The sequence below is a fragment of the Bombus huntii genome, chromosome 4, assembly GCF_024542735.1.
Source record: "Bombus huntii isolate Logan2020A chromosome 4, iyBomHunt1.1, whole genome shotgun sequence".
Lineage (NCBI taxonomy): Eukaryota > Metazoa > Arthropoda > Insecta > Hymenoptera > Apidae > Bombus > Bombus huntii.
The window spans coordinates 17693188-17706120 of record NC_066241.1 but is presented as its reverse complement, the minus strand read 5'-3'; positions in this window follow the sequence as shown (position 1 = coordinate 17706120).

The following is a 12933-nucleotide window of genomic DNA, read 5'->3' as shown; positions in this document are numbered from 1 at the left end:
GCAGACCCTATTCTTCGAGTAAGATGATTGCCAGATGTCGATGCGTCTCCGCAATACATGTTCAGCTAGCCCGAGGGCCCGTTATAAGTCTTAAGATTTATTTTTATTTATTTATTTGTTGAAATTACAATCAATTCTCGCGTTGAGAATTTTCAGTAATTTTTCTGGCGTGGCGCAGTGACATGGCTGTTTGTTCGACCAATCGCGGGGAGACGTAATCGCTAGGAGAGACGTCAACGGGAGTCGTAAATTCCCGTTACGATTATAACAATCGACACCACGACTTGATCAATCCCCTGATTTCCGTTGAGATAATAGGGGTGATTGAGTTTGTATAACACTGTGATTCACAGAATTATAAATTATATATTTCCAACACTTAGATTACACTGATGAGCATAGATAGATAGATAATCACTTATCGCACGAAGATAAGATAGATATGTACGTTAGAGCAGGGCTCTTATAATTGGATTTAATGTATTAGTAGACGTAGCACTATAAGATATTTAGGAGAGGAAATGTATGCTCGACAATACCGCGACTGACTCTCGCGTTATGCTTAGACTGCCCAGATAGGCATTAGCGTTAGACTTCGTAGTTGACTTTTCCAACGATGTAGAAGAAGTGAAGGTGAGTGACGATGCTGTGTCGGAGGAAAGCTAGTGATGGGTGTGTCTAGCGCACGGGATCATCGGATTTGTTCATGCCATTTTAGGTCAGGAAGTGAGGGCAGTATACATTGCCTCGGATTGGACAAACGAAGGTTGGTGGACTAGGAAGGGTCTTAACCGCCCTCGATAGAAAGTTGCTAGTAGGAAGCATCGTACGTGAGAAAAACTAACTTTCCCGTGTCAAGCCGTAGTAAACAATAGTCTTTGGAAACTGATTTAGAAAAGACATTTGTTGGGTCTGAAGGACCTTAGCAGGCAAGTGACTTGGGTTTATGACGGGTGCTTAAGGCTATTGAAGGTACGCCGTACGGAAGAGCGGACATCTGGTGTCCGTCTGACCCGCGGTGTGTGACCTGGGCCAGGCAGAGAGTCGCCCGGCGTAACAATGGCTGTTTATTTATAATAAGTTAATGCTTATTATAGATAAATATAATTTATAAGTATTATAAGTAAGTGCATATGCTTAATTTGGATAACTAAATGAATCTAGCGTTTAGGTCTAGCGGGTAGTGCCTCTTCAGCCTGCGAATCTGGTCCGTCGTATCAAGTAGTCCAGTGATTAGGGGTTTTCGGTGTTTGTTGACTCTTTTGTTATATCTGTCGCTATATTTTACTATTTCCTCTTTGACTGTGGGTATCTTGAGGTCGCGATGGATGGTTTTGTTGGTAACATACCAAGGTGCGTCTATTAAGGATCTTAGCGTTTTCGATTGGAAGCGTTGGAGTATTTCAATGTTGGAGTTACTTGCTGTTCCCCATAGTTGGATTCCGTAGGTCCAGACAGGTTTTATTACGGCCTTGTAGAGGGTAATTTTATTCTGTATGTTTAGTTTTGAGCGTCGGCTCGTGAGCCAATAGAATTTTTTTAGTTTGTCCTTTAGCTGCTTCGTTTTATCTGAGATGTGTTTCTTCCACGTTAGTCTCCTGTCCAGGGCCATGCCCAGGTATCGGACTGAGTCCCTGCTAGGAACTGTTGCATTGTTGATGGTGACCTGGGCCAAGTTTGTTTTCGGAGCGTGAAGGTTACATGTGAGGATTTCTTTTCATTAATTTTGAAGCCCCATTTATGAAACCACTTTTCCATGGAGTCGAGACTTCGCTGGAGAGTGGATGAGGCTATTACCGGGTCTGCGTGGGTAGCTAATAGCGCTGTGTCGTCTGCAAATGTCGCTATTGTTATCTCGTTTGATATAGGTAAGTCGGCAGTGTAGATGGAGTACAGTAGGGGTCCGAGGACACTACCTTGGGGTATGCCGGATTCTATTGGGAATGTTGCGGAAGTGGCGTCTAGGCATTTAACCATGAATTGTCTATTGGTTAGGTAGGATTTTAGGATGGAGTAGTAGGGGTGAGGTAGGATCTTTTTAAGCTTGTATAGTAGCCCTTCATGCCATACTTTGTCGAATGTCTGTTGGATGTCTAGGAAAACCGCTGAGCAATATTTTTTCTTTTCTAGTGTTTGGCTGATCGTATGGGTTATGCGGTGGATTTGCTCTACTGTTGAATGTTGTTTTCGGAAGCCGAATTGGTGATCTGGGAGTGTTTTCAAGTTCTCTAGGAGTGGAAGGAGTCGATTCGTGAGCATCTTCTCGAATAGTTTAGAAAGGGTAGGTAAAAGACTGATTGGGCGATAGGAACTGGTTTCGTATATCGGTTTACCGGGTTTAGGGATGAGGGTAATCAATGAGATTTTCCAGGCCTTAGGATAGTGTTAAAGGCGAAGGATAGCATTAAAAATCGATGTGATGAGTGCGATCCCTTTTATAGGAAGTTCCTTCATTGCTTTATTGCCTATTAGGTCGTGCCCTGCTGCTTTCTTGGGATTTAGGCGATTGATTGTTTCTACAGTCTCTGCAGAAGTGAAGGGTTCGATAGGAGGGGACATTTGGAAGGGGGTGTGCAAGTATTCAGTAACGTCCGCGGCAGCTTCGGGGGAATGGGGTTTGAATACTTTAGACAAGTAATTAGCGAACAGGTCGGCTTTTTCTATAGGGATTCGCGCCCATCCACCTTGCGGACGGCGGATTGATGGGATTATTTGTGGGGGGCGTGTGAGTTTCCTGGAGGCCTTCCATTGTGAGTAGTTGGAGTCGGCTGTGGGGGATAAGCTGGCGAGGTATTTTTGGAAACAGTCGTTTTTATAATTTTTTATGGTTTTGGATAGCTTCCCAGTTGCGTTGTTTAGTTTGCGTTTGTCATCCGGTGTTCTATGGGTCTGCCATACTCTACTTAGTCTACGTTTTTCTGCTATTTTCTTTAGTATGTATTGGGGATATTCTTGTTTGCTGATAGACGTCATTGTCGGTGTGGAGAGGCGGATGGCATTTATTACGCTCGTGTTTAAGTATTCCGTGGCTGCTTCGATTTCTTCCTTAATTTTTAGTGGAGTTAGTGGAGTTATACCATATAACGTAATACGTTATACCTTTATACCATATAACGTAGTACGTTATAACGTTATACAATATAACGTAGTACGTCATAACGCTTTACCATATAACGTAGTACGTCATAACGTTATACCATATAACGTAGTACGTTATAACGTTATACAATATAACGTAATCCGTTATATCGTTATACCATATAACGTAATACGTTATAACGTTATACCATATAGCGTAGTACGTCATAACGTTATACAATATAACGTAATACGTTATAACGTTATACCATATAACGTAGTACGTTATAACGTTATACAATATAACGTAGTATGTCATAACGTTATACCATATAACGTAGTACGTTATAACGTTATGCCATATAACGTAATACGTTAATACGTTATACCATATATCGTAGTACGTCATAACGTTATACAATATAACGTAATACGTTATAACGTTATACCATATAACGTAGTGCGTTATGACGTTATACAATATAACGTAGTACGTCATAACGTTATACAATATAATGTAGTACGTCATAACGTTATACCATATAACGTAGTACGTTATAACGTTATACCATATAGCGTAGAACGTCATAACGTTATACAATATAACGTAATACGTTATAACGTTATACCATATAACGTAGTACGTTATAACGTTATACAATATAATGTAGTACGTCATAACGTTATACCATATAACGTAGTACGTTATAACGTTATACCATATAACGTAATACGTTAATACGTTATACCTTATATCGTAGTACGTCATAACGTTATACAATATAACGTAATATGTTATAACGTTATACCAAATAACGTAGTACGTTGTGACGGTATACAATATAACGTAGTACGTCATAACGTTATGCCATACAACGTAATACGTTACAACGTTATACCATATAACGTAATACGTTTTATCGTTATACCATATAACGTAATACGTTATACCTTTATACCATATAACGTATTACGTTATAACGTTATACAATATAATGTAGTTCGTCATAACGTTATACCATATAACGCAGTACGTTATAACGTTATACCATATAACGTAATTCGTTAATACGTTATACCATACATCGTAGTACGTCATAACGTTATACAATGTAACGTAGTACGTCATAACGTTATACCATAAAACGTAGTACGTTATAACATTATACCATATAACGTAATACGTTACAACGTTATATCGTTATACCATATAACGTAATACGTTACAAAGTTATAACACATAACGTAATACGTTATAACGTTATACCATATAACGCAAAACGATATAACGTTACACCATATAACGTAACACGTTACAACGTTATACCATATAACGCAAAGCGTTATAACGTTAAACCATATAACGTAATACGTCATAACGTTATACCATACAACGTAATACGTTACAACGTTATACCATATAATGTAATACGTTTTATCGTTATACCATATAACGTAGTACGTTATAACGTTATACAATATAACGTAGTACGTCATAACGTTATACCATATAACGTAGTACGTTATAACGTTATACCACATAACGTAATACGTTACAACGTCATACCGTATAACGTATTACGTTATAACGTTATACCATATAACGCAAAACGTTATAACGTTATACCATACAACGTAATACGTTACAACGTTATACCATATAACGTAATACGTTTTATCGTTATACCATATAACGTAAAACGTTAATACGTTATACCATATATCGTAGTACGTCATAACGTTATACAATATAACGTAGTACGTCATAACGTTATACCATATAACGTAGTACGTTATAACATTATACCATATAACGTAATACGTTACAACGTTATACCATATAACGTAGTACGTTATAACGTTATACAATATAATGTAGTACGTCATAACGTTATACCATATAACGTAGTACGTTATAACGTTATACCATATAACGCAATTCGTTAATACGTTATACCATATATCGTAGTACGTCATAACGTTATACAATATAACGTAGTACGTCATAACGTTATACCATATAACGTAATACGTTTTATCGTTATACCATATAACGTAATACGTTACACATTTATACCATATAACGTAGTACGTTATAACGTTATACAATATAATGTAGTACGTCATAACGTTATACAATATAACGTAATACGTTATAACGTTATACCATATAGCGTAGTACGTCATAACGTTATACAATATAACGTAATACGTTATAACGTTATACCATATAACGTAGTACGTTATAACGTTATACAATATAACGTAGTACGTCATAACGTTATACCATATAACGTAGTACGTTATAACTTTATACCATATGTTGTAGTACGTCATAACGTTATACAATATAACGTAATACGTTATAACGTTATACCATATAACGTAGAACGTTATGACGTTATACAATATAACGTAGTACGTCATAACGTTATACAATATAACGTAGTACGTCAAAACGTTATACTATATAACGTAGTACGTTATAACATTATACCATATAACGTAATACGTTACAACGTTATACCATATAACGTAATACGTTACAACGTTATACCATATAAAGTAATACGTTTTATCGTTATACCATATAACGTAGTACGTTATAACGTTATACAATATAATGTAGTACGTCATAACGTTATACCATATAACGTAATACGTTAATACGTTATACCATATATCGTAGTACGTTATAACGTTATACAATATAACGTAGTACGTCATAACGTTATACCATATAACGTAGTACGTTATAACATTATACCATATAACGTAATACGTTTCAACGTTATACCATATAACTTAGTACGTTATAACGTTATACCATATAACGTAATACGTTAATACGTTATACCATATAACGTAGTACGTCATAACGTTATATCGTTATACCATACAACGTAATACGTTACAACGTTATACCACATAACGTAATCCGTTATATCGTTATACCACATAACGTAATACGTTACAACGTTATACCATATAACGTAATACGTTACAAAGTTATACCATATAATGTAATACGTTATAACGTTATACCATATAACGTAGTACGCCATCACGTTATACCATATAACATAGTACGTTATAACGCTATACCATATAACGTAATACGTTAATACGTTATACCATATATCGTAGTACGTTATAACGTTATACAATATAACGTAATACGTTATAACGTTATACCATATAACGTAATACGTTACAACGTTATACCATATAACGTAATACGTTTTATCGTTATACCATATAACGTAAAACGTTAATACGTTATACCATATATCGTAGTACGTCATAACGTTATACAATATAACGTAGTACGTCATAACGTTATACCATATAACGTAGTACGTTATAACATTATACCATATAACGTAATACGTTACAACGTTATACCATATAACGTAGTACGTTATAACGTTATACAATATAATGTAGTACGTCATAACGTTATACCATATAACGTAGTACGTTATAACGTTATACCATATAACGCAATTCGTTAATACGTTATACCATATATCGTAGTACGTCATAACGTTATACAATATAACGTAGTACGTCATAACGTTATACCATATAACGTAATACGTTACACATTTATACCATATAACGTAGTACGTTATAACGTTATACAATATAATGTAGTACGTCATAACGTTATACAATATAACGTAATACGTTATAACGTTATACCATATAGCGTAGTACGTCATAACGTTATACAATATAACGTAATACGTTATAACGTTATTCCATATAACGTAGTACGTTATAACGTTATACAATATAACGTAGTACGTCATAACGTTATACCATATAACGTAGTACGTTATAACTTTATACCATATGTTGTAGTACGTCATAACGTTATACAATATAACGTAATACGTTATAACGTTATACCATATAACGTAGTACGTTATGACGTTATACAATATAACGTAGTACGTCATAACGTTATACAATATAACGTAGTACGTCAAAACGTTATACCATATAACGTAGTACGTTATAACATTATACCATATAACGTAATACGTTACAACGTTATACCATATAACGTAATACGTTACAACGTTATACCATATAAAGTAATACGTTTTATCGTTATACCATATAACGTAGTACGTTATAACGTTATACAATATAATGTAGTACGTCACAACGTTATACCATATAACGTAATACGTTAATACGTTATACCATATATCGTAGTACGTTATAACGTTATACAATATAACGTAGTACGTCATAACGTTATACCATATAACGTAGTACGTTATAACATTATACCATATAACGTAATACGTTTCAACGTTATACCATATAACGTAGTACGTTATAACGTTATACCATATATCGTAATACGTTAATACGTTATACCATATAACGTAGTACGTCATAACGTTATATCGTTATACCATACAACGTAATACGTTACAACGTTATACCATATAACGTAATACGTTACAAAGTTATACCATATAATGTAATACGTTATAACGTTATACCATATAACGTAGTACGCCATCACGTTATACAATATAACGTAAAACGTTATAACGATATACCATATAACGTAGTACGTCATAACGTTATACCATATAACGTAGTACGCCATCACGTTATACAATATAACGTAAAACGTTATAACGATATACCATATAACGTAATACGTCATAACGTTATACAATATAATGTAGTACGTCATAACGTTATACCATATAACGTAGTACGTTATAACGTTATACCATATAACGAAATACGTTAATACGTTATACCATATATCGTAGTACGTCATAACGTTGTACAATATAACGTAGTACGTCATAACGTTATACCATATAACGTAGTACGTTATAACACTATACCATATAACGTAATACGTTACAACGCTATACCACATAACGTAATCCGTTATATCGTTATACCATATAACGTAATACGTCATAACGTTATACCATATAACGTAGTACGTTATAACGTTATACCATATAGCGTAGAACGTCATAACGTTATACAATATAACGTAATACGTTATAACGTTATACCATATAACGTAGTACGTTATAACGTTATACAATATAATGTAGAACGTCATAACGTTATACCATATAACGTAGTACGTTATAGCGTTATACCATATAACGTAATACGTTAATACGTTATACCATATATCGTAGTACGTCAGAACGTTGTACAATATAACGTAATATGTTATAACGTTATACCAAATAACGTAGTACGTTGTGACGGTATACAATATAACGTAGTACGTCATAACGTTATGCCATACAACGTAATACGTTACAACGTTATACCATATAACGCAAGGCGTTATAACGTTATACCATATAACGTAATACGTCATAACGTTATACCATACAACGTAATACGTTACAACGTTATACCATATAATGTAATACGTTTTATCGTTATACCATATAACGTAGTACGTTATAACGTTATACAATACAACGTAGTACGTCATAACGTTATACCATATAACGTAGTACGTTATAACGTTATACCACATAACGTAATACGTTACAACGTCATACCGTAAAACGTATTACGTTATAACGTTATACCATATAACGCAAAACGTTATAACGTTATACCATATAAAGTAATACGTTTTATCGTTATACCATATAACGTAGTACGTTATAACGTTATACAATATAATGTAGTACGTCACAACGTTATACCATATAACGTAATACGTTAATACGTTATACCATATATCGTAGTACGTTATAACGTTATACAATATAACGTAGTACGTCATAACGTTATACCATATAACGTAGTACGTTATAACATTATACCATATAACGTAATACGTTACAACGTTATACCATATAACGTAATACGTTACAACGTTATACCATATAAAGTAATACGTTTTATCGTTATACCATATAACGTAGTACGTTATAACGTTATACAATATAACGTAGTACGTCATAACGTTATACCATATAACGTAGTACGTTATAACATTATACCATATAACGTAATACGTTTCAACGTTATACCATATAACGTAATACGTTTAATCGTTATACCATATAACGTAATACGTTAATACGTTATACCATATATCGTAGTGCGCCATAACGTTATACAATATAACGTAGTACGTCATAACGTTATACAACATAACGTAGTGCGTTATAACGTTATACCATACAACGATATACGTTACAACGTTATACCATATAACGTAGTACGTTATAACGTTATACCATATAACGTAATACGTTAATACGTTATACCATATATCGTAGTACGTCATAACGTTATACAATATAATGTAGTTCGTCATAACGTTATACCATATAACGCAGTACGTTATAACGTTATACCATATAACGTAATTCGTTAATACGTTATACCATACATCGTAGTACGTCATAACGTTATACAATGTAACGTAGTACGTCATAACGTTATACCATATAACGTAGTACGTTATAACATTATACCATATAACGTAATACGTTACAACGTTATATCGTTATACCATATAACGTAATACGTTACAAAGTTATAACACATAACGTAATACGTTACAACGTTATACCATATAACGCAAAACGTTATAACGTTACACCATATAACGTAACACGTTACAACGTTATACCATATAACGCAAAGCGTTATAACGTTATACCATGTAACGTAATACGTTATAACGTTATACCATACAACGTAATACGTTACAACGATATACCATATAATGTAATACGTTTTATCGTTATACCATATAACGTAGTACCTTATAACGTTGTACAATATAACGTAGTACGTCATAACGTTATACCATATAACGTAGTACGTCATAACGTTATACCATATAACGTAGTACGTTATAACATTATACCATATAACGTAGTACGTTATAACGTTATACAATATAATGTAGTACGTCATAACGTTATACCATATAACGTAGTACGTTATAACGTTATACCATATAACGCAATTCGTTAATACGTTATACCATATATCGTAGTACGTCATAACGTTATACAATATAACGTAGTACGTCATAACGTTATACCATATAACGTAATACGTTTTATCGTTATACCATATAACGTAATACGTTACACATTTATACCATATAACGTAGTACGTTATAACGTTATACAATATAATGTAGTACGTCATAACGTTATACAATATAACGTAATACGTTATAACGTTATACCATATAGCGTAGTACGTCATAACGTTATACAATATATCGTAATACGTTATAACGTTATACCATATAACGTAGTACGTTATAACCTTATACAATATAACGTAGTACGTCATAACGTTATACCATATAACGTAGTACGTTATAACGTTATACCATCTATTGTAGTACGTCATAACGTTATACAATATAACGTAATACGTTATAACGTTATACCATATAACGTAGTACGTTATGACGTTATACAATATAACGTAGTACGTCATAACGTTATATCATACAACGTAATACGTTATAACATTATACCATATAACGTAATACGTTACAACGTTATATCGTTATACCATATAACGTAATACGTTACAAAGTTATAACACATAACGTAATACGTTATAACGTTATACCATATAACGCAAAACGATATAACGTTACACCATATAACGTATCACGTTACAACGTTATACCATATAACGCAAAGCCTTATAACGTTATACCATATAACGTAATACGTTATAACGTTATACCATATAACGTAATACGTTACAACGTTATACCATATAACGTAATACGTTACAACGTTATACCATATAATGTAATACGTTTTATCGTTATACCATATAACGTAGTACGTTATAACGTTATACAATACAACGTAGTACGTCATAACGTTATACCATATAACGTAGTACGTTATAACGTTATATCATATAACGTAATACGTTACAACGTTATATCGTTATACCATATAACGTAATACGTTACAAAGTTATAACACATAACGTAATACGTTATAACGTTATACCATATAACGCAAAACGATATAACGTTACACCATATAACGTATCACGTTACAACGTTACACCATATAACGTAACACGTTACAACGTTATACCATATAACGCAAAGCGTTATAACGTTATACCATATAACGTAATACGTCATAACGTTATACCATACAACGTAATACGTTACAACGTTATACCATATAATGTAATACGTTTTATCGTTATACCATATAACGTAGTACGTTATAACGTTATACAATACAACGTAGTACGTCATAACGTTATACCATATAACGTAGTACGTTATAACGTTATACCACATAACGTAATACGTTACAACGTCATACCGTATAACGTATTACGTTATAACGTTATACCATATAACGCAAAACGTTATAACGTTATACCATATAAAGTAATACGTTTTATCGTTATACCATATAACGTAGTACGTTATAACGTTATACAATATAATGTAGTACGTCACAACGTTATACCATATAACGTAATACGTTAATACGTTATACCATATATCGTAGTACGTTATGACGTTATACAATATAACGTAGTACGTCATAACGTTATACCATATAACGTAGTACGTTATAACATTATACCATATAACGTAATACGTTACAACGTTATATCATATAACGTAATACGTTACAACGTTATACCATATAAAGTAATACGTTTTATCGTTATACCATATAACGTAGTACGTTATAACGTTATACAATATAACGTAGTACGTCATAACGTTATACCATATAACGTAGTACGTTATAACATTATACCATATAACGTAATACGTTTCAACGTTATACCATATAACGTAATACGTTTAATCGTTATACCATATAACGTAATACGTTAATACGTTATACCATATATCGTAGTGCGTCATAACGTTATACAATATAACGTAGTACGTCATAACGTTATACAACATAACGTAGTGCGTTATAACGTTATACCATACAACGATATACGTTACAACGTTATACCATATAACGTAGCACGTTATAACGTTATACCATATAACGTAATACGTTAATACGTTATACCATATATCGTAGTACGTCATAACGTTATACAATATAACGTAATATGTTATAACGTTATACCAAATAACGTAGTACGTTGTGACGGTATACAATATAACGTAGTACGTCATAACGTTATGCCATACAACGTAATACGTTACAACGTTATACCATATAACGTAATACGTTTTATCGTTATACCATATAACGTAATACGTTATACCTTTATACCATATAACGTATTACGTTATAACGTTATACAATATAATGTAGTTCGTCATAACGTTATACCATATAACGCAGTACGTTATAACGTTATACCATATAACGTAATTCGTTAATACGTTATACCATACATCGTAGTACGTCATAACGTTATACAATGTAACGTAGTACGTCATAACGTTATACCATATAACGTAGTACGTTATAACATTATACCATATAACGTAATACGTTACAACGTTATATCGTTATACCATATAACGTAATACGTTACAAAGTTATAACACATAACGTAATACGTTACAACGTTATACCATATAACGCAAAACGTTATAACGTTACACCATATAACGTAACACGTTACAACATTATACCATATAACGCAAAGCGTTATAACGTTATACCATGTAACGTAATACGTTATAACGTTATACCATGCAACGTAATACGTTACAACGATATACCATATAATGTAATACGTTTTATCGTTATACCATATAACGTAGTACCTTATAACGTTGTACAATATAACGTAGTACGTCATAACGTTATACCATATAACGTAGTACGTCAT